Here is a 25,055-nt window from a genome sequence, read left to right on the forward strand (position 1 = left end):
AAACAAATAGTTTGCAAATAATTTGCAAGTACTTTTAAAGTACTTAAGCATTACCTTTAATATTTAGGGGTGTTACTGAACACAGATTCGCAGAGATTGTTAGTAAATTGTTAGTATTTTTTTTTTTTTTTGATAAAAAGAATTTATCAAAAGGTGAGTATATGTAAAAACAACAAATGAGAAGATGGGAAAGGATCAATGCACATTGCACCACAACAACCAGACAAACACCAGTATGTTGCTAAATACTTGAAGTAAGGAAAATGCTTACAGGTTTCTTATGGCAACACACAGGAATCAGGAGCAGACAATGGAGTGTGTAACTCGCAGGCTTATATGTGTTGCTAACTGATGAAGGTGATTGGTGGCAGGTGTGGGTCCGGTCTCATCCCAAGGCGTCATATTGACCATTTCACAAGATGTAAACAACACTGGTCCAGAAGCACTTCCTGTTTCAGTTTGTAACTGTTTTCTTTATTTCACGTGTAAAGAAAACATCTTAAAGATGTTTGTTTAACTTTTTGATTCAGTTTAAAATGTTCTGTTGGTTGTATTTTATCCCAGCTTTTATGTAGTGTTAAAAAACTGAAACAGGAAGTGCTTCTGGACCAGTGTTGTTTACATCTTGTGAAATGGTCTATAGGTCATTGATATCAGATATAGAGACTAGATGCCCCAGGGTTCTCAAGTTTGAGCAAAAGCTTGGAGTGAGATCACACGCGGTTAGGGGAGGAGCCATAATGAAGCCCCGCCCCACCCATCCCCGCCCCCAATTTTACCCATTGTTCATAATTAACCAGAACAAACTGAAATTATAACAATTAGTAAATCTGATCAATGACAGAACAATTCATCACATCAAATATACTCTTTAATGCAGTATTACAAATATAGATAACCAAAAATATAACAAATTGCTCCAAACAGTTTCAAACAAATCTTTAAAAAATGCATTTTGATTTTTGAATGCGTCTTCTAGACGAATGATTTATTGTGTGGTGGCACATTGAGAACAAATGGACAGATTAGAGTGCACCACTTCTTCCACTGTCTCCTCCTCTAATCTGGCAACGTTTTTAGGGGGCTTACCCTTTGGTGCCCAAAATGACAAAATATCTTTCTGCTTTTTTCCTGACATCTTTGAAAAATACAAATGCAACATTATGACAATGATTAAATATTACCCAGCAATCTGCTGTAATACATCCTTAATGTAACTAAAGACTATTAATATTACAGTATAATATAATTTAAAATAAAATCAGTAAATCTTCATTCCTTTCCATACCCACTAACAGTTCTCTTAGTTTCAGATAACGTAAGATAGCCAAACTGAGCCTGGTAGTTGTAGAGTTTTTGACTGCATCAATAATAATGTACGATGGGCTATATATTAAATGTTCTAGCCTAAAAATGTTAGACGAGCTTCTTCCAACGTACCTTCTTCTCCATCACGACACGTGTTCGCGCGATGTTGTTGGTTACCTAGTAACGAACGTAAGGTGGCCGAGGATGTTCCGTCCATTTCCGTGTGTTCGCGCTACTGAATGACATGTCATTGTAGAGATCAGTGGTGCACGCAGCGCGCATATATGTTGCCTAGTAACGAACGCAATCTGGCGGAGATACGCGCTGGCGGCAGGAAACTTCACTTTGTTTGCCTGCGCCTCGTATACAACGTTAGAAAGCTTTCAGCCAGGACAACTTGGTTGGCATTGCCTTTTCAGCGTGAGAAATACACAGTGTGGCATGTGAGCATGTGAACCGGTCGAAATGCGTGTGTCTCACGGCCAATGCGTGAGACTTGAACCCTGATGCCCTAGTATTGGCCGCTGGGCACTGAGAAATCCGGCCGCCATCTTGAACTGGTCGTATTCCTGTTTCGCATAGCAGCAGTAGATGCCAGAGCACTGTGCAGCATATTCCTGCTCCAATCGGCAGACTATCTCTCGGGAATTACTTTTCACAAGTAAGGTTTAAGATTTAACATTACCGTACAATTGGTAGTATTTTGTGATTAAAATGTCCCATGTGTCCTGTATCACACAGTAGCTACATTTATGACCTTTGCAGCTAAAAAAACCCATGTAAAAATCAGTTCGGTATTCAGTAATATATGATTCATTAAATACGCTGACAGCTGCCAAACAGATTACACTGAGTGGAGCAGATGACCAGTTTAAGATGGCGGCCCCACAGCTCGTCCGTGCCAATAGGCAGTAGTGGTCGATAGTAACACAGTCTCATCCCAAGACGTCATATAACTGACGCTTTTGACCATACGTCAACATTCGCCTTTTTAGGGTACCCTTAAACGTCGGTTAGATGACGATCCTTGGGCGTCATCCAACTGACGCTTTACCTTTAACGTCAGTTAGGTGACAGGGTAGGTTTAGGTCTGGGGTAGGGTTAGGATTAGATACCCTAAAAAGGCGAATGTTGACGTATGGTCAAAAGCGTCAGTTGTATGACGTTTTGGGATGAGACTGCGCTGTCGATAGGGCGTCTATCTATATGTCTATGATATAGGTGACGCTTTTGAAATTGTATCTACATCTGACGCACATGGCACCCTTTAGCGTCAATATGAAACGCAGATATTAGACCAATAGGCGCCTCCTATTGGTCTAACCCTAACACTACCCCAGACCTAAACCTACCCATAACCGAAGCGTGTTATATTGACGTGAAAGGGTGCCATGTGCGTCGAATTTAGATGCAATTTCAATAGCGCCACCTATATGACACCCTGGGATGAGAATGCGTTGTAATGGCATAGTGTGTGCAGGTTGGAGCCAGGGAGGATGCTGGGAGATGTAGTGCTGGAGACCGTTACAAGGAGAAGGGACAATGGGTCTCATTTATGAAACATTCGTAAATATGAGAGTGATTTGCACGTAAAGAGACCTTCCTGAAAACTTTTCTCCTGATTCACAGACACTTCGTAAACGTTAGATGTGATAGTGAAATGTGTGTGTGTTGAATTCCAACCAGTCGTAAATGGGATGTGCGTGCACGTTCATTCTCAATTACCATAAATCGCGCCCATTATATCCAACCGACATCTATATAGAGGCATATAATAACATGAATGCGAATGAAAAAGATTTCTCGGATGCAGAAATTGAAGTTTTATTATCAGAAGTTCATTCAAAACGCCACATTTTATTTTCAAGCGTACATAGTGGCGTATCAGGTCCTAAAAAAAAGAAAGCTTGGCAGCATATTACAGATGGAGTTAAAGGGTTAGTTCACCCAAAAATGAAAATTAAGTCATTAATTACTCACCCCCATGCTGTACCAACCCCGTAAGACCTTCGTTCATCTTCGGAACACAAATAAAGATATTTTTGATTGAATCTGAGGGCTGTATCACTCTTCCATAGACAGCCTGAGGGACTGCCTCTTGACGGCCCAGAAAGTCATTAAAAGAAAAGGTTTAATTATTCCATGTGCCTACAGTGGCTCAACTATAACTTTATCAAGCGTCGAGACTACTTTTTGTGCGAAAAAAAAACGTAAATAACGACTTTATTCGACTTTCCATTACTTCCTTATGGGCGCATGCGCGAGAACTGAGACGAGACCGTTCTTCTTCGACTACTTTTTGTTACCGGCTGCTCACCGCTTAGGAGTTTTACCGCCCCCTACCGTATAAGATGACGTACTGATATAGCCGGAGGCGCAAAACGTTCGGTTTACAAGCAGTACGTCATCTTATACGGTAGGGGGCGGTAAAACTCCTAAGCGGTGAGCAGCCGGTAACAAAAAGTAGTCGAAGAAGAACGGTCTCGTCTTGTCTCGTCTCAGTTCTCGCGCATGCGCCCATAAGGAAGTGATGGAAAGTCGAATAAAGTCGTTATTTACGTTTTTTTTTCGCACAAAAAGTAGTCTCGTCGCTTGATAAAGTTATAGTTGAGCCACTGTAGGCACATGGAATATTTAAACCTTTTCTTTTAATGACTTTCTGGCCCGTCAAGAGGCAGTCCCTCAGGCTGTCTATGGAAGAGTGATACAGCCCTCAGATTCAATCAAAAATATCTTTATTTGTGCTCTGAAGATGAACGAAGGTCTTACGGGGTTGGTACAGCATGGGGGTGAGTAATTAATGACTTAATTTTCATTTTTGGGTGAACTAACCCTTTAATGGAGTTTCATCTGTTAATCGAACAGTCCCAAAAGTGAGAAGAAATTGGTTCAACATTAAGCTTTACTATATAAAATTGTTTTTTTTTCAAAATGCTGTATAAATATGTACCCATTGGTGAATTAAAATGCAGCCTTTATTAATGAGCAAAACGTTCGGATGTGAAGCGCACCATTTATACGTGGCTGGAGTGTAGATTTCTTACGTACCAACTAACATTTGGAAAATACGAACATTTTAATGAATCCGAAAATTTACGCCAGAACCACTTTACACACGATTTACACAAAAATTTGTTCTGCTCGTGTTTCATGAATGAGATCCAATAAGAGTATTTTATTGGACGGAAATCTGTATTTCCAGTGCATTTTCTTGGACGAGAAAGTACATTTAAAAGGGCGAATATCTACTAAGTCTTTTTTTTTTTGGCCAAATTTTAGACATCACAGATGGAAGCTAATAGACTTGGACACACTCTTTACCTGTTCAACAAGCTTTTAAGAATTTGTTACACATCCTCAGTCGGATCATGCACTCGGGGGGCAGATTTATCCATGTCTCCCTCTCTCCATGTTTGATTCAGTTAGCACATCTGGCTCAAGGAAGTGTGCGGATTATTTGGAAGTATTTGATCCGGCTGGAGTAGTCAGTACAGTGACAGGCACTAGTGCTTCTGCACACTTCACATATTTCAGCTTATCAGCAGTGGGACACACGTGGCTTTACAGTGCAGGAGTCAAGCTGATGATTCATGGGCTATACAAAGGCAGTATTTTGCTTTAGAGACGTATTAAAGAAAGGAAAATGGACAGAGACAGCAAGACGTCACTGAAAAGAAGAGTACGGTCGCAGGATCTCTCCACCAAACCAACACTAAACAGTATAAACTACAAAAGGATGGAAATTCAGGCTGAAATACAAATGTGAAACTTCAAAGGATATTGAACAAACATACTGGATCAAAACTAGAATAAAATGTAACCGATTTGCATTTATTTCCTTAAAAGGACACATTCATTTAATCAAAAGTGAAAAGTCAAACATTAAAAATGTCACACGTTAATAAATAATTTCCATTTCAAATAAATGCTGTTCTTTTGAACCATCTATCCTTTGAAGAATCTTAAAAAAAAAAAAAAAAAAAAAAATCATAATTATAAAATGTTTATTGGTCATATTAGAATGATTTCTGAAGGATCGTATTCCACTCAACAATAAAGTAATGAGGCTGAAATAAAAAAAATAAAAAATACGTACAGACCCTAATGTTGTCAAAAATATTGATATTTCGATATGTAACTAACGATACAAATATCTGAAACCGTTCCAGTAGACCTAATACACTTGATACACTGGATTGACTGCAATTTGTCCAGAATGCTAGGCTTTTGATAGGACTAGCAAGAGGTCGCACATTACTCCTGTGCTTAATGGTGTGTTCACGTGCTATGGAAAAGATGATATTTTCCACTTGTGAACTGGTATTTACCAGTGTGTTGCGTTCAAGTGCTTTTGTTGTTGTAATGTGGTAAAAAGATGGAGATCCAGACCTGTTATTTAGCTAAAACTTTAGATCGCTTAAGTCATCTGCTACAGAAAGAAAATGATTTATCAAAACTCAAACGGAGCATAATATAATGTATATTTTCTAGATCACGAAAACTACATATTTTTACCATTCACGACTCATCTCGACAATTCGTGCATCAAAATATTCTACGAGCTGCCCAGTGGAAAATACCAACACAGTCTCATGAAGATACGCATCTATACCACGAGTGTCATTTCTCGTGGCATTTATACGCCAAAAGTGTTTTTTTCGTGTATATGGTACGCACTAAAAAACCCTGGGTTAGGTTTAGGGGGGAGGGGGGTGGGGAGTTCGTGCGTATTATACGCAAAAAAGTGCGCATCATATGTACGCGTTTTTGGCGTATAAATGCCACGAGAAATGACATTCGTGCCATAGATACGAACTTTCATGAGATCGGGCTGAAAATACCACACGTGGGGGGTGTTCGTGTGCATTTTCCACGTTGGCTTTTGATATTTACCATAATTACCATAGCACGTGAACATTAGGCCCTTCATTTGCTTCCTATTGGTTTCATTTTAAAATTGTAGTCATTATTTACAGAGCCTTGCATGGTCAAACACACTCTTACTTCCAGGATCTTATACATGCAAACACCCCTGGTCAATCTCTAAGCACCAGTTCTGCCCTAAAAATAACAACTTGCTCAACTTCATGGCTGAGAGAATACATGATTTCACTTACTAATTAAACTGCGTTAAAATACAGGATAAATAAAACTCTTTTGGATAAATGGATAAATACTTATCTGCTTCATGGCACTAATAGTGTCAAGATCAAGGGTTTGATGGGCAGAGAACACAAACATTTACTGGCAAAAATGCATATCAATTCCCAATGGATAAAAATGTCTGCAATGCAAATGCATTAAAGGGCACACAATGTTATTGAGCTATAGGAGATTGATTGTCTCTGGACAAAAAAGGGTTGAAGTTTCACTCAATTATGTCAACTGGAACATCTTATTACACTAATGAGATCTAGAAAATGGCTCAGCTGGATGTAAACTGCTAGATGTAAATGCGTGAAATAAATTTTCATCGTTTCATCAATGCGTTTAGCACAGCGAAGCTTTATAGCCTATCTGCAGTAATACCCCAGGGCGGGAGTTTTGTTATTAGTTTATGATGAGACAATCTTCAGATATCCGCAATAAATTTGGTGGCCCAACTTCATTTACTGAGACGTTAATACAAGAATTGGTTCTCAGTTTTGATATTATTCTCAAACAAATGTTTGCAAGACCTTACAGCTCTTTAATGCAATCACAAATAATGACCACTGAACACCATATACAAACACAGCTCTACTCATCTAGTCACCGATAACTACCAGAGAGTAAATAATTCTCACAAGACCAACGAGTCTAAATATCTCAGTTTCTATGGAGATTTCCAGAGACAAACGAGAGCACGTGTGCTGGTAAGTATAGGCACAGTGTGTATGCAAATGTGAGTGAGCATTTGATTTGTAATGATGAATTAGGGGCCTTCGTTGCTCATGCTGATTCAAGGCAATGCATACGGCGGAATAGAGCAAAGAGCTTCTGAAATCAATAAGCTCCTAACCACCGAATGAGCAAAACTCTTGTGGAACTCGTTTCTCACCCTCAAGTTGTTAATGAACCACTCAAAAGCCGAACAGCGCTTTTAGAGTCTAAGGTGCGTGATAAGAAACGAGGGCCTGGAGTTCCTTCTCCGCAGTCCTGATTGGATTTGATTTGCCACTTTTTCAAAATACTCCAGCCGTTATAGCTTGCACGCACGCATAAATCACGCTCGCAAGGTGTGGAAATGCTACTTTGCATCGCGAAGCAATGCATTTTCTGGAAACGTAGAGAGCGTCTGAGTCATCCATTACTACAGTGCTCCGTCTGGGGAGCATAAGTCAATTACTCGGTTTAAATTTTGAAAGCTTGTTCATTGGAAGGGAAGTCGCTACCTGCCACAGCGTTAAATTCTCCCCAATAACCACGCTGGACTGGCGAAGAAGCCAGCATGTTTGATTAATGACTTAATATTTTATTAATACTATTTTCCCCTTTCCAAATGGAACTTGCAGGGGGGGGGGAATGAATCTTGTCGGAGCATGAGAAAACAAAACAGGCCCCGAGGAGTGCTTAAGATTGCAGGATTGAAGCGTGTCAGCACCGTGTCCCACTCTAACCCCGTTTGCTCTCGTAGCGGATGGGAGGGGGGCGGGGGCGCGGAGTTGTTTGCTTGAAAACACAAGCCCAACCATCCACTGTTGATTTGCCATCTCTCAACAGAAGCACTATCTGCAGACGCAGTGAGAGAGAACTTGCCTCTATCTCTCTCCCATGTTGATGAAGCAACCAGAAAAGAACTGTGAGAAAGGTCAAGACCACATTTCAGCTGGAATGAATGAGCCAATGGAAGTTCTTCTCAACTTCCGAATTTCCATGATGTCCTATTGTGAGGATGACAGTGGATCCAGTTCGGAGCCACTTAAGATTTCATTCATGCTGTTTCGAGCACAAGGTACGGACCAAGTATTTTCCAAGGCAATTCACCAAGACACAAGACTGAGGATATTTGGCTGTTGCTGCAATCTAAAGGGTTATTGGCCAGAATCCATTAGCCATCCATTCTTCAAGACACATTATCTAAGTGTTTTAGATGGACTTTTGCACTGTCTATATTCAGTGAAGCTCAATGTTTCCACTGTGTTCCATCAGGGACACGCTTCAAGTCTAAGACACATTTAGCAATGGGACACATACTTGCGGTCTACTCAAAGAGGGGAAAAAAATATATCTATTTTATTACGCCTACATTAATCCAGATTTTGTTTAAAGAGTAACTAAACACTAAACCAACTTTTTTTAGTAAATGATCTGTAAGAATGGATCTTTATTAATACACTCTCAGAAAAAAGGTACAAAAGCGGTCACTGGTGCTGTACCTTTTCAAATGGTAAATTTTTGTCCATTTCAGGTGCTAATATGTACATTTTAAGTGTTAACATGTACAATTTAGGTGCTAATATTTACATTTTAGGTGTTAATATGTACATTTTAGGTGCTAATAAGTACATTTTAGGTGCTAATATGTATATTTTAAGTGTTGATATGTACATTTTGGGTGCTAATATGTCCATTTCAGGAGCTAATGTCCATTTTAGGTGGTAATATGTACATTTTAGGTGTTAATATGTACATTGTAGGTAGGTGCTAATATGTACGTTAAGTGTTAATATGTACATTTTAGGTGTTGATATGTACAGTACATTTTAGGTGCTAATATGTCCATTTCAGGAGCTAATATGTCCATTTTAGGTCCTAATATGTACATTTTAGGTGGCAATATGTACATTTTAGGTGCTAATATGTCCATTTCATGAGCTAATATGTCCATTTCAGGAGCTAATATGTCCATTTTAGGTCCTAATATGTACATTTTAGGTGTTAATATATCCATTTTAGTTGGTGATATGTACATTTTAGGTGTTAATATGTACATGTTAGGTGTTAATATGTGCATTTTAGGTGCTAATAAGTACATTTTAGGTGTTAATATGTGCATTTTAGGTGCTAATATGTACATTTCAGGAACTAATGTCCATTTTAGGTCCTAATATGTACATTTTAGGTGGCAATATGTACATTTCATGAGCTAATATGTCCATTTTAGTTGGTAATATGTACATTTAAGGTGGTAATATATCCATTTTTGTTGGTAATATGTACATTTTAGGTACTAATATGTACATTTTAGGTGTTAATATGTACATTTTAGGTGCTAATATGTACCACTAAGGTACCAATATGCAGCCTTCGGGTACAAAAGTGTACCTTTTGAAAAGGTACAGCCCCAGTGAACGCTTTTGTACCTTTTTTTTCTGAGAGTGTACCAGTCATTGATTCGAGTAACTTTTTTGACATTTGTGTATAAAGTGTTTTATTTCTACAATATATGGTGTAAAAACTTCTTAGTGCTGCCCTCTTCAGGTTGAACGGTGGCTACTGCAGTTGAATTTTCCTATTGGATGTTCCACACTTCATGAGGTACGCAGGTTTCTGCTCACCACGCGAGCTACGCCCTTGGCAGTAAAAAAAACAGATTGTTTCGTCAAAACCATGGAGCGAGTCAGGAGTTAGAATTGCAAGTATTGAAAACGATCAGGATAGAGCGTTTTAGCATCTATTTCATCCCCTCTATTTCCGCTGGGGTCTGCCCCCTTTTTCAGCATTTTTCAAATATTGCCAGTGGGTGGAGTCAGGCTCTGACCAGGGGTTTAGTTACCCTTTAAACAAAAACGAATCGGCCATGGCACGAGCGCAACTGGCTTCTAAAGGGAATGGCAGATGAGACTCTGTTTGGTTTATTGCACGTTACGCCCAAAACACACCCATTACTCATTAAGAGAATAGAGACAACCCTTTTAGACCATGTGCAGACGCTGACCATTTTCCTGTCATTAAACTAGCAAAAGTGGATACACTTGCGCCTCACAATTTAGACCATGCGCTTAGATCGTTAAAATAGGGCCCATGACTTATATGTTCATGATTGTACAACTTGCTTTAAATTTTATTATTACTATGCTGATGTATTATCTTTTTTGTATACTTTGTAAAGCACTTTGGTCACCTCAAGTTGTATTTAAACAGTGCTATATAAAGATGATATGCGCATAGACGCGTCTATAATGCATCACATGCTGTTGTGGCATAATGGTTAGAGTCAAACTGGTAACCCAAAGGTTGCAGGTTTGATTCTCAATGACAGCAAGAAATGACTGAAGTGCCCTTGAGCAAAGCACCTAAACCCCAATCGCTTCCCGGGGGCACAGCAAAAATGCCGGCCCACTGTTTCGAGATTATGTATCCACAGTTTGCAGTCTGTGTTCACTACTCACTACTCCTAATGTGTGTGCTCTAACTTGGATGGGTTAATGCAGAGAACAAATCCTGAGTGTGGGAAAGTTAGTCACTTTAACATGAGTAAACCGGCATCATTGTTATTGAATTCCTTCATTTCCACAGTCCAAAACTACAACACAAAAACAATGATTTCAAATTCATCCTTTTGGGAGAGCGTCTTCAAAAACTGGACGAAAACACTGTCTCGGTATGGATGGAAGGCTAAAAAGTAACAGAGAAAAAGGTGCATTTTCAAATGTGTCCAGATTAATGTAGACGTAACGGACTCTGGCCTGGGATCAGATCTTAAATGTCCGTGTAGGACATGGAATGCAAATGTTGAGTGGCTGCCCTGAAGAATATGAGCTGGGTGGCAATTTGTTTCCTTTCATGAACCCACTCATAATAATTGTATGGAAAGCATGTGGCACACAGAAGAATGAAAGGGCATTGCATATTTATTTATTTATTTATTTTTTGGGGAAAAACTAAGTGCAATCTGCTGGATCTTTTCCTCATTCATTCAAGACATGATGAACGGTCGTCGTGATCCTCTCTAGAGATCAGAGTATTCATTTCAGCTCATTGTGTTGTGAAACTGCATCACGCTTTTGATACTAACATCTTAATGACTGTTCAATGTGCTGTAATCAGTCTATTTGGCAGTTTGCTCAGTAAACCTGTCAGTGTATGATACTGGGTTATCCATCAGGGTGCTATTTACTCCAAAATAGAAATTAGTGTTAAATAAAGCAATAAGTCATGAGAGGTTATTGTTTGTAAAACATCTTGAACCCTTAAACCCAGAACAGAAACATTACAGTGCAAACCTGAGCGGCTTATTGCTTTTATGAAATGCTACCAAAAGACACCAGCAGCAGTTAATCACAACTGTGCTGATATTCAGACCAACGGCAAGTGTGATATTATACAACTTTTAAATTAACAAGAAGTTAATATGAAGTAACTTACATTCTAAGCACAGTTACTTTGTCTATTTGTTCTCTGTAAACAAACAACAACAAAAAATAGCTCCAAATGGGAGTTTAAAATAATTTGGAAAATAATAACAAAGTATAGGCAAGTATAAAACAAAACTAATTAAAAAAAAAAACACCTAAAAAAACACTTACCTACTTTCATGCTTGTGGCTGCGTGAGGCACGTCGAAGCTGACTCAGACAACAGGAATTTGATATAAAAAGAAACGCACCAAAACTACAACTCAGTGTTGACGAGTACTAACCGTGAAAAGAGAACACTGAGGATGTATGAGAACACAGATGATATATGAAGACAATGTGACAACAGCTGAACGTGGTGAGTGATGATGATGATGATCCCTGGCAGGTGCGGGTAATGGTGAAGCGCGAGTTTACGTGTGAACCGGAGAGGATGATGGGACATGAACAGGTGACCGTGGCACCTTAAAATTTGAATAAATGTAAAAAAATTTAATACAAAATATCAACAAAACTATAGTATTGTCACCGTCCCGGGACGCCTAACTTTACTTCACTATATTTCTATTAAATCCTAATCTAATTATGACAAATTACATATCGTTGAAAACGTTTAAGACTAAATAGATATTCTACCCTTGTTTTGTGTTACAAATTATGTAGGAAGAGTAATTGATGAATTTATGACAAGAGTGCACCTCAAAAAATCTGCATCATAACAGGAGTTCTGACCTTTGTCACAAAAAGTCGATGCACCCACTTTTAATCATTGAAACTTCTATTTTTTATGCTAAAAGTTCATAATAAAACATATAATGTAGTATTTTTCCATAAAAAAAAATATAGTATAATATTATTTTTTATTATATCACATATTTTAGTAGTTATCATAAATTAGGTATCATTTGAAAGCTTATAAACTCAGAATTCATCGTGTGAAAACCGTTTTACAATTTAACGTTGCGACAGTACTTATTTTATCAGGCTCCTCCCCTTTTGGACATCATTATGTTTCATAATTTATGATCAAAACCTTTTCTAATCTTTACAAAACACATATTGTCAGAAAGCTCTGAGTTTCAAGGTTCCAAATTTTGTGACAGAACTGATATTTGGACATAAATGTATAGACATAATGTATTTGGACATAAATGTAACTTTAAAGGAGAACTCCGGCGAACAATGAACCTTTGGTCTAATAAAACATCGGTACATAGTCAACCGCTCTCTGACATTTGTTTTCATGATAATCGAATGTGAGAGTTTTATCTCTAAAAACTGTTTAGCGTATAATGCTAGTAATGGGGGCATTGACTAAGTAAAAAGAAAGCGCTAGTTTGTACCACTAGAGATTTAGACTTTATAACTTGCAATTGCGAAAAAAAAAGTCAGAATTGCGAGACAAAAGTCAAAATTCGCAATTCTGAGAAAAAAAACAACGCAATCTCCCGGCAATTCGTATGAATTTTACAATGTGGCTAATGCAAACAAATTCATAAGAACTCACTCATACAAATTTGTCCAATTTTTGCTAAATTGTAGGCCTACATATTTTACGTGTTTTCCAATTCGTATGAATTCGTACGAATGACCTACCACTGACCCCGCCCCATCACATGGGTTAAGACAAATCGTACGAATTTTTACGAGTGAGATTGTACAAATTCGTATGAATTGGCCACCTTTTAATCACTCGTATGAATTTGTATGAATAGGTCGTGAAATTGCGTTGGAAAAAAGTCAGAATCGCGAGAGAAACAGAAACTGAGAAAAAAGTTAGTATTTTGAAATTAAAAGTCCACAGTTTTTAACTTTTAGGTGGGATAAGACTTTATAGCCTACGATTGAAAAGTGAAATTACTCAAGTGAAGTCTTAACCCAAGGATAAAGGTGTAGTATAAAAAGTCCTTATAGTGGGGATAATCTTAAAGTGTAAAAAGCCCTATAGTGGGGATAATCCAATGCATGGTTTCAATTCCACGGAAAAGAAAGGCAACATAAAGAACCAGGTAACAGCTCTCAATTATACTGAATATTGCTATTCATCCATCACTGCTTGCTGAAGGGCAGCATATTGATGGGTGCTGTCATTATTACCGTTTCATCTTCGCGCAGACAGAAACTCAATGGACAGCATTGGCAAGAAGGACAGAGACACTTAAAGACACAAACCCACACTTTCTCACCCGTGCATACCAACTGGTTATACAGTGCTTGTACATGACTGAATACTTGTAATCTTAGATGCATCATGTATGCAGATCAAAGCCTGCCTTAAATCAGGCTCATTTTAGTCTGGGGTGAAGGCCACCAATCACTGCTGTCAATTTAAACCAACCGCTGATCACAACTGTTATCCATCATTGTCATTGTAAAGATCCCAGTCTCTTACTTTTACCCATTAAAGTAGAGGAACAAGTGAACGCCTGTGTTTGGAATACAGAATCCTGTCCATTTTCCAAATGCCAGAGATCGATAGGCAATTCGATGGATGGCTTCAGGAATACGAAGATCCCACCATGAGAACCCTTAGCTCAATCTAACAGGACTTGTGTAAATCAGGTTAACATCAACCTGAGGCAAGAAGACATGTGAGTAGACAGAACATCCCTGTCTGTAGCCGGAGGATAGTTGTGTTACTATGACAACAACTCTTGTTAATTCTCTGTCTGATTTTCTGTAAAATGCTGTTCAGGCTTCAAATCAAACAGCATTTCAAAAAACAGCATTTATATATTAATGCAGCAGCATGTGCATCGAATTTAGAGTGATGACGGGCATGAGTATGCACACTTGTGTATCTCTAAAGAACTTTTACACTGACAGTGGTTTGCAGTTGTACAGTGACCCAAAGAGATGAATTTTCATGATTTCTGGCGACATGCTAACAGACACTGCTGGCGATGTGAAGAATGCAAGTGATATTCGATGCGATGCGAGCATATGCAAATTTGTGTGAACCAAATAAATCTTTTTCATCAGTGTCAACAATGATTGGCCGATGGCACCACAAGAACACTCACAGTCCAAGGAAAATTTTCACTTTTTTTTATTATAAACGAAGGCTGCACTACAAATACAGGATTTGATCAAAAACAGTAATATATTGTAAAATATTCATGCATTTTAAAAAACGTTTTTTTTTTCTTTTTTAATATATTTTAAAATGTCATTTACTCTTGTGATGGCAAAGCTTAATTTTCAGCATCACATGATCCTTCATAAATCATTCTAATAAGCTGATTTGCAGTTTAAGAGTTGAAGTGCTTTTTTTCAGGATACTTTGACAAATAGAAAGTTGAAAATAACATGATTAATTTGAAATATAAATCTTTTATTACATTATAAACATATTTACTGTGATTTTTGATCAATTTAATGCATCCTGATTGAACTAAAGCATTTTTTCAGGGGAACAATTTCAAGTCTACAAGGAAAATCAGGACAGGCGGAGTTAAAATGTATATTTACAAAATGGAGGAGTTAATAAATTTGACTTGTATCTTTCTTTGTTTTCATACAATAAAATGCTGTATTTCCATGTAAAAGAATGATAACTACTAAGTTTACCCGTTTGGGTTAGGATATTCAATTAGAAAAGATGTATTTAAGTATTTATCTGGAATTTATTCGTTTGAGAAAAGTGGGCGTTACATCCCAGAAAAGGAAATACGGTTGGATGAGTTGAAAAAATAAAGTCTGTTCAGAGATATTGCAAATTATTGCACTTTGATGAAAAGTTACAGAGGAAATTGTTTTGCAATGATATTTCACCGCACAATATGACCACAAGCTATGGTAATTTTTGATTTCATGTTGACTTTTCAGCCGCAGCATATGTCTTCAGGTCAGCCATTCTGAAAAATCCTTGAATGCCAGTAAATGAATTAGGCTACTCACAAAAAAAGAGAGAGAAAAAGGGCATGGTGCAATGTAAGAACATCAGCACTCAGTCTCTTAGACATCAAAACTCCCCGAGCTACATTCTACACATCTCACAATTAATTACATGTCATCTCATCAAACTTTGAGAGACAATGGAGCCTGCATTCATTAGCTGACGATGATGAACTAATAGCGGCGTGACTGCGAGAGAGAAAGTGAGTTGCATAGTCCCACACCAGAACAAAGGCCACTGCGAAATGTGCAATTAGGCCGTGGGAATTGTGAACACACTGTGTGTGATCAGCCGTTTGGGCGAGTGGAGTGCCAACACCTCCAGATGAGACGTGACACACTGATTAATGGTGAGTGCCACTGAGCTCAGGAGATAGATGGACCGGGGTTTGGTTTGACTTCACACCACTACTGCATGCCACAGATTAATGCTCGTCCTACTCTGGGATCTCGGTTTAGTTAGGCGCAAGCTCTTAAAAAAAACATGGATTGACAAATTAATATGTCACCAGAACAAATAACGTTGATCTATATGTTTGTCTTACCTGTTATAGAAAGTGTCATTTTACGCAATCTTTGCTGTCTGGTCATGATCAAAGATATAAAGAAAGTCTATCTATCACAACTAACTAGAGTAGCCTATCAATTTAACTCGTTATAGAGATCAAACGTCCCCCAAAGGCTCGTTAAAAAACACACACCAATCGGATTTTGGAGTCCGTAAGATTTTTTTTACACTTTTATTCAGCAAGAAAGCATTACATCGATCAAAAATAAACAAAAAACAAAAACAAAACATGATGTGACTAGAATTGCCATCCCAGTTTTGAGTGGCTATGGCAGGAGTTATTCGTCAAATATTAAAATTGCTCAGCATTCGTAAATATTTAGAAATTTGAAAATATTTTTGTACAAAACTATGGGTAAAACACCCCCTTTCTTACCAACCAGTTTGCTTCATAGATCAACTGTGCGAAATTAACAGAATATAGTTTTTAATCTCTAAAAGTAAAAGGCATAATGTATTAACATGCATATATCTTAATATTTATTTCAGGAAAGTCCAAAATTGACAAATTTCTATCAGTGAGCTAACTGTGCTAGCTGGCTAGCTAATGCTCACTTGAGGTAATTTGTTTTGTTCAAATATGTAGTTATACTGGATTAGCCTATGTGTAAACAAAGGATTTGATTGACAGAAATATATTCTTATAAATTATGATAAATTATAAATAAACTATGCCCCCTGAGGGGCGTTTTACCCCCCAGCGTGGGTGTTTTCAACGCGTCGCATTCTCATCCCAAGGCGTCATATACAACACTTTTGCCAAAGCGTAGACATCCAACACACATGGCACCCTTGAGCGTCAAATGAGACGCTTATGGTAGGTTTAGGTATGGGATACAGTTAGGGTTAGACCACTAGGAGGCGCCTTCTGGCCCATATGTGTCTCATTTGACGCTAAATGGTGCCATCCCAGATAGCAAACTGACATTGAATCAATGTGGAAATATGACATCGAAACAACGTTGATCTGACATAGTTTTGCTCATCGAATTAACGTTGAACCAACGTCAGACGCGTCATTCTTTCAAAACTAACGGAAAATCAACTTGAAATCAACGCGTTGTTTCAACGTTATGAAAGCAAACCAATTTTCGATTTCATTTAGCTTTGAAGAATGCCGCGTCTGACGTTGGTTCAACGTTAATTCGATGAGCAAATCAACGTTGTTTCAATGTCATGAGAGACGTCGTTTCCACGTTGATTCAATGTCAGTTTGCTGTCTGGGATGTGCGTTGGATGTCTTTGGCAAAAGCGTGGTATATGACGCATTGGGATGAGAACGGGCACATGTTTTACCTGACTCCAATCTATGGTTATTTTGCGAAAAATAGGTTTACCCCACTGAAGGATCATGTGACACTGAAGGGGCTTCTGAAAATTCAGTTTTGCCAGCTTTATCTAGGCTATATTAAAAATCTTCGCCACGCCAAAATTGGGCCATTCCACCGAATGGGTGACATTTGCTTGTTGTAGGCTAACTCATCAAAAATAAACTTTATTTTTTATCCTTTTCAACTTTGAATCTAATACTACACATATTTAACTATTCAAAATGCATTGGTCAATGTTAACCAACTTTATTTATGTATTTATTTTTTTTACAAAGTTTAAGCAGAAGACGGGCGCATGTTTTCTCAATCCTGTTACCGAAAATCATGTGTCATTTAAAAAGCAAGTTTAAAAGCATGTCAATTAATTCCTATGTTTTCCCCACAAGAGTGTTTATTTTAAAGAAATTGTTGGTTCTATATATGTTCAAAAAAGTAATATTTGTGCCAATAAAAACACTATTAAAGCAAGGTGTATTTTGATAAAACACACACACACACACACACACACAAAGCCTTTTTTTTTCATTAGAAGGCTTTTTTTTTTCATTTTAAAAAAGACAGAAGCCTCGAATTTATATATATTTAAAATTAATTCATTAAATAATTGTATAAATTATGGGTGGTAATTAATTAGTGGTTTAATTTTTTTTTAGAAAAAGAAAAAAAAAATAGTAACAGGACTGAAAGTAACAGGATTGAGTTTTTAAGCAAAAAGCTATCAAATATATGGCATATGTCCACATAGCATTGATGCTAGCGTGAGGACACTGAGCCATTTCTAGTGCCTTACCAAAAGTTCATATTTTTTTTAAATAAAAAACTTAAATCTACACTCTAAAAAATGCTGGGTTGTTTTAACCCAATTTTGGGTCAAATATGGACAAACCCGAAATGTTGGGTTAAAAATGTAATGTAAAAATTTAACCCAACGGCTGGGTTAGTCCATATTTGACCCAAAGTTGGGTTAAAACAACCCAGCATTTTTTAGAGTGTAAGAAAAAGTTTAGGTAACAGGACCGTAAATTGAGATTGACCTTCTCAAGGTACAATTTCATCAAATGTAAACAGAAATGAAAATAAGAGGACTGACTTATAGTCGCCCCATTGCCTTCAGAAGATGATGCAACTTACTGTTGAAAATGTGTCTTGTGGAATAGTCTACGTTTAGCAGAGGGGGTGGGGGGGGTGGTGTGATAGAGTAACAGGACTGAGTGAAAATCCAGGGACATGACTAAAATGTGTATTTTACCTTAAATTTTTTTTTTTCCTTTTTTCATTTTAAAGCGGTGGATGTAAAGTCACACAACAATGCGAGAAAAATCCGAATTCTGAAGGATTTTAATCATAATATTTCATGGTAAAGTTTAGAGATAGAGAGTTGGGACATGAAGAAAATGCTATTTTTTAGTGTTCTGTGTCGGTTTTATTAATGATTTTAATTATACGTTTTAAATTTGTAGTTAGCTTAATGTGCATGACATTTTGGTTAATAATAAAATGTATTTTAGAGTTAATTTCCTTGTAATTGTATACATATAATGTCATGGGGACAGAAATGTCACCCTTTCGGTAGAATGTCTCACTCTAAAATTGGGTTTGCGCTGATGCTAACTAAATAAATCTGACATCGCCAAACGACATAACGCTACAAGCATCTACAGAGGCGGCAGCCAATGAGCGTTGGGATTCTCTACATTTAGTGAAACAATTTTGAACCTTATGCTAACCTTAATGTAACATTCCATCACTGTTATGATAGCCTTAGGATAACGTTCCAGCAACGTTTTGCTAGCCTTAAGATAACGTTCCAGCAACGTTTTGCTAGCCTTAAGGTAACGTTCCAGCAACATCATGATAGCCTTCAGATAACGTTTCAGCAACGTTGTGCTAACCGAACGATAACATTGCGCTAGCCTTGAGATAACGTACCAGCAATGTTATACTAACCTTAAGATAACGTTCCAGCAACGTTATGCTAACCTTAAGATAATATACCAACAACGTTAAGCTATAACATCTCAGCAACATTATGCTAACGTTCCAGCAACGTTATGCTAACCTTAAGATGACGTTCCAGCAACATTATACTAGCGTTCCAGCAACGTTATGCTAACGTTCCAGAAACGTTATGCTAACCTTAGGATAACGTTCCAGCAACATTATGTTAACGTTCCAGAAACGTTATGCTAACCTTAAGATAATGTTCCAACAACGTTTTGCTAACGTTCCAGCAACGTTTTTTCTAAACTTAAGATAACGTTCCAACAACATTATGCTTACGTTCCAGCAACGTTTTGCAAACATTAAGTGACTGTTCCAGCAACGTTAAGCAAACTGGACATTTCCACATTTTTAGAACATTTCAAATCAACGTTCCAACAACCAAAATGGAACGTTAGAAAAACGTTCTCAGAACCTAACTTTGTAAGCTGGGATGTCATTTAGGCATTTAGAGTGTATATTCAGATGTCTCTAAAACAAAATTTACTTCTGTTAAAAAAGTGATAAATTTGCACCGAATGCATCTTGTTTGCAAGTTGTTTAAATGACTTTTGAACATCTCTAATTTTAAAGCAACTGTTTACATTTCTGTTCAGACTCAGAAATAAGCGAACACTCTACCGCAGACACGATTATCACATTCATTTGCTAACTTAACCTAATTAATATTTAAGAGCCATCAATTTGCCATGTCATGATATCACAATCACTTCAGTGTGCTACCTAATTTTAAAATAAAATTGACGCCCATGGTCATGGTTACATCAGAGCAACATTAATTAAACCAAGCGATATTTAGCTTATTTCCATGCAAAATGTAATATGAAAGTAAACAGGGAGAACATCTTAATAAGAATAATTCTTTTCATTTCTTCCAGAAACTTCAGCAAGAGCCCATTTTAGGAGAAGATGAGCCTGTGGGCATGCGGCGGGACACACTTCAGTGGAGGAAATTCATCACAGCACCCTTCGCTCCTTGTTTTAATTACACACAACAAACAGCATAGATGTTTCCTAATAAGATGGAGTCAGAGAGGGTCTCATTACCAGTTCTGAAGGAGAAAGTGGGAGCGCTTTCATAAGCAAAAGAGAGGATTTCTCATGCATACAGAGGAAGCGAGTACAATAAACTGAGTAAATCAGTACCAAAATGAGCAGGCTTGAGAGGTGCTGTGTTTTTAGAATATTTGTTCAGTGTGCAGCGGCAATACATTTTTATTAGAGTATTGGTTCATCTACATCATATATTTGTGTGATTCAAAGGCAATGCCAATGAAACATTTTTGGACACCTAAAGGCATAATTCATCCAAAAATGTAAATGTTGAGTTCCTCACTCTCACGTTGCTCCAAATATATCTTTTTTCTAGAAGACATTAAAGTAGTTCACTTTAAAAAAAAAAAAAAAAAAACTTTTGCTGATAATTTACTCACCCCCATGCCATCCAAGATGTCCTTTCTTCAGTCGAAAATAAATTAAGGTTTTTGATGAAAACATTCCAGGATTTTCTCCATATAATGAACTTCAATGGGAACCAAACGGTTCAAGGTCCAAATGAGAATTTCATTGCAGCTTTGAAGGGCTTTAAACGACACCAGACGATGAATAAGGGCCTTATCTAGCGAAACGATCGGTCATTTCAAAAATAAATTAAAAAGTTTAAGTTTTATAAGCACGTTGCAGCCCATTCTCACCCCCAAGGCGTCACTTAACTGACAAGCATTTGACCATGCTTCAATATCTGACGCTTTAGGCGCCCTTTAGCGTCAGTTAGATGACGCCCTAGGATCGCGTGTACCCTACCCCCACCCCACACCTAAACCTAACCGCGTCCTCTAACTGACGCTTTCCTTTAGCGTCAGTTAGATGACGGCGTAGGATCGCGTCATGTAAGTGACGCTAAAGGGCGCCTAAAACGTCAAATATTGAAGCATGGTCAAAGGTGACGCCTTGGGGTGAGAATGCGTTGGCACAAATGCTCGCCTTGCTCTCTTCTGTGATGAGCGTACGTGACTCTCCTGTTCAAACTCGTTCATCAAAATGAACAAATCCTAGATAAGACCCTTATTCATCATCTGGTGTTGTTTAAAGCCCTTGCACTGAAACTCTCATTTGGACCTTGAACCGTTTGGTTCCCATTGAAGTCCATTACTGTATATGGAGAATGATTTCATCAAAAACCTTAATTTCTTTTCTACTGAAGAAAGAAAGACATGGACATCTTGGATGACATGGGGGTGAGTAAATTATCAGCAAAGTTTTTTTTTTTATAAGTGAACTACTCTGTTTTTGGACCCTATTGACTTTCATTATATGGACACAAACAGTTCTTCATATCTTCATATCACTAACATGGAAATATTCCCAAAAAGTTGTTCCAAACCTGTATGAATTTCTTTCTTCTGCTGAACACAAAAGAAGGTTGAAGACTATGGGTAACCAAACAGTTGATGGACCCCACTGAAGTCAATGGGGTCCATCAACTGTTTGGTTATCGACATTCTTCAAAATATCTTCTTTTGTGTTCTTTGTTCAGCAGAAGAAATAAATTCATACAGGTTTGGAACAACTTGATGGTGAGTAATAATGACATATAATTGCTATAAACGTCACGCAGTCGCAGTATCTGTGGTTATTGTGGCTCAGTAGTAACAAGGACAATATTTCAAAGGAGTTGCATTGATCTGAATCAACACACCGGAGAACAAGTGTGTTATCATTTTGTTTGATCTTCACATTTGCATTAAGCATCTTCTAACAGCCTTACCACTTACCAGCGATAGAGTATTCTTACCTACAATCAAAGGCCTCTTATTTATCACGCGCGTTTTCTCAAAGTCAGTTCATTTTGAGCATTTACGCAGTCAAATGAAACCCTCGGCAAGTTTGCAGCTGCTGTGGGCGCATATCCGCTATTCAAAAGCAGAGAAAATAAGAAACATGGTAAATGATTCTAAACAGAACACATCTGATCCGCTGAGCAACCAACACGATTGTGACAGTTTTCAGCTTTAATTTCATGAGGGAAGAACAGAACCTCACTCTACAGGTGAAAAGCATTTTTCTTCATGAAGCAGAAGAACAACAGCAGCTCTGGGATGCGGATGTCCTGCAGATCACATGGAGCAACACTGCCCTCTACTGACTGAACGATAGACTCCGGCTGGGAGGATTCGTTCACGTTCAGCTAAAATCAGGTACAAATAGGAGATAATATGGTGAAAGCTTGACTGTTTGTCAAGGTCACGTTTCTTCCCCAAATCTTCATGAGAAAGGTATATTTTATGTGTGTATATACACTACAGTTCAAAAGTGGGAGTATATATATTTGAAAGAAGTCACCAAGGCTGCTTTTATTTAGTCAAAAATACAGTGAAAATATTGTGATTATAGTAATATTGCATAATAATAATATAATTAAATATATTAACAGGTTAAAAATAACAGTAACAATTACAATAAGCCTTATTGGTTAACTACTTGAATTATGAACAATAATTACAGCATTAATTAATCAGTTAATATTTCAACATTTAATACATTATCAAAAACAAAGGTTGTATTTGTTAATATTAGATAATGCACTGAACTAACATGAAGAAAAAATGAATAGCTGGATTATTTACTAACATAAACAAAGATTAATAAATACTGACAAATGCATAGCTCATTGTTAGTTCATGTTAAATAATAATACATTTACTGTTGACTAATGAACCTTATTGTAAAGTGTTACCATATATATATTTTTTCAAATGTCATTTATTCCAGTGATGCAAAGCTGAATTTTCAGCATCATTACTCTCCAGTCTTCAGTGTCACATGATCCTTCAGAAATCATTCTTACAAGCTGATTTTCTTATTGAGAAACCTTTCTTAAAGGGACAGTTCACTTTGAAATTAATTTTTGATGTGTTTTATCTTACCTCAAGGGCATCCAAGATGTAGGTGTCTTTGTTTCGGCAGTATTTTCAATTTTGATAGTTTTAGTTCAAACCGTTCTTGTCTGTCAGTCATATAATGCAGGTCTATGGTCACCACCTCAAAGAGAAGTCCAAATTAAACATGATTTAATGACTCGTAAATGTAAGTACACATTGATGGCCTAAGACACGAAACGAGTGGTTTGTGTGAGAAAACGAACAGTATTTAGTGATCTGAAGGCACGGGCGCTTCTCTCTGCGCATGCGCCGGAAGTGATCTCTCGCGCGCCGCGTATACGTCACTCGTTGTGTTTACACAGAGATTTCGGAAGTTTTACCTTTCACTGTGAAGATCTAAATATCAAAATCGTCTTCAATTGTGATTTCCTTTATATCTATGTTTATAAAATCCGAAATCTCTGTGTAAACTCAATTAGTGATGTACATGCATGAGAGATCACTTCCGGCGCATGTGCAGAGAGAAATACAATATATAAATACTGTTTGTTTACTCACACAAACCGCTCATTTCGTGTCTTAGGCCCTCAATGTGTACTTACATTTACGAGTCATTAAATCATGTTTAATTTTGACTTCTCTGCGCGTGCTCTTTGAGGTGGTGACCATAGACCTCCATTATATGAATGACAGACAAGAACGGTTTGACCTAAAAATATCAAAATTGAAAATACTGTGGAAACAAAGACACCTACATCTTGGATGCCCTTGAGGTAAGCTAAAACATACCAAAAATTTATTTCAAAGTGAACTATCCCTTTAATATGAACGCTGTAAAACAGTTGTGCGGCTTAATATTTTTGTAGAAAGCATTATATATTTATTTTCAGGATTCTCTGATGAATAGAAAGTTTGGAAGAGCAGCATTTATTCAAAATAGAAATATTTTATAACACTCTAAATGTATTAAGTGTTTTACAGCAGAGTTCTCATTAACAAGTAACAGAAACCAAAAAGTATTGTTATATGGAGTAGTTTATTGCTGATTAGAAGTTGAATATATATTTATATATACACTTGCATACATTGTAAAACCAAAAATCCCATTCTGTGAAGTAAGAGAAGATGAATGAATGTCTACAGACTTGCAGTGGTAATGAACTGTAACTTAATCAAACACTGCTGATTGTCTCTGTGGCACCATCTAATACTGCAACCCAATAATAATAATGTGAGATTGCATTTCTACACCTATTCTCAGGATCTGGACTAGAATTAAATAAGCAATGACATTTTTAAAAAAAGCATTACATAGTGTTGCTGAGCTTTTAAAAGTCTTGCATTTTTAAATAGCTAAAATGTATGTATAGTCTAAAGAATAAAAATGGTTCATTGCAATAGAAACCTATAGATGCTTAATTCCACAACTGAATAATAAAAGGTAAATCGGTAGCTTTAAAGGGATAGCTCAATTTGAAATTAATTTTTGATATGTTTTAGCTTACCTAAAGGGCATTCAAGATGTAGGTGTCTTTGTTTCCGCAGAATTTTCAATTTTGATATTTTTAGGTCAAACTGTTCTTGTCTGTCATTCATATAATGCAGGTCTATGGTCACCACCTCAAAGAGCACGCACAGAGAAGTCCAAATTAAACATGATTTAATGACTCATAAATGTAAGGACACATTGATGGCCTAAGACAAGAAACGAGCGGTTTGTGTGAGAAAACGAACAGTATTTATATCGTTTTTACCTCTTGTAACCACAGCCAGGTCCAAGTGATCTCACA

At 37.3% G+C, this 25,055-nt stretch overlaps 1 long non-coding RNA gene across 2 annotated transcripts in view; it reads right to left on the reverse strand.

Annotated features, from left to right (window-relative positions):
* LOC120472363 (uncharacterized) overlaps nt 1-11,976 on the reverse strand; it is a 142,223-nt gene extending 130,247 nt beyond the window's left edge. For both annotated transcript variants that reach the window (XR_005620956.2, XR_005620955.2), the window contains exon 1: nt 11,760-11,976. This is a non-coding gene — a long non-coding RNA (uncharacterized LOC120472363). The remainder of the gene's footprint in view (nt 1-11,759) is intronic.
* Between the last annotated feature and the right edge of the window lie 13,079 nt (nt 11,977-25,055).

The sequence above is a fragment of the Pimephales promelas genome, chromosome 4 (genome assembly GCF_988280905.1).
Source record: "Pimephales promelas chromosome 4, fPimPro1.hap1.1, whole genome shotgun sequence".
NCBI classification, from domain to species: domain Eukaryota; kingdom Metazoa; phylum Chordata; class Actinopteri; order Cypriniformes; family Leuciscidae; genus Pimephales; species Pimephales promelas.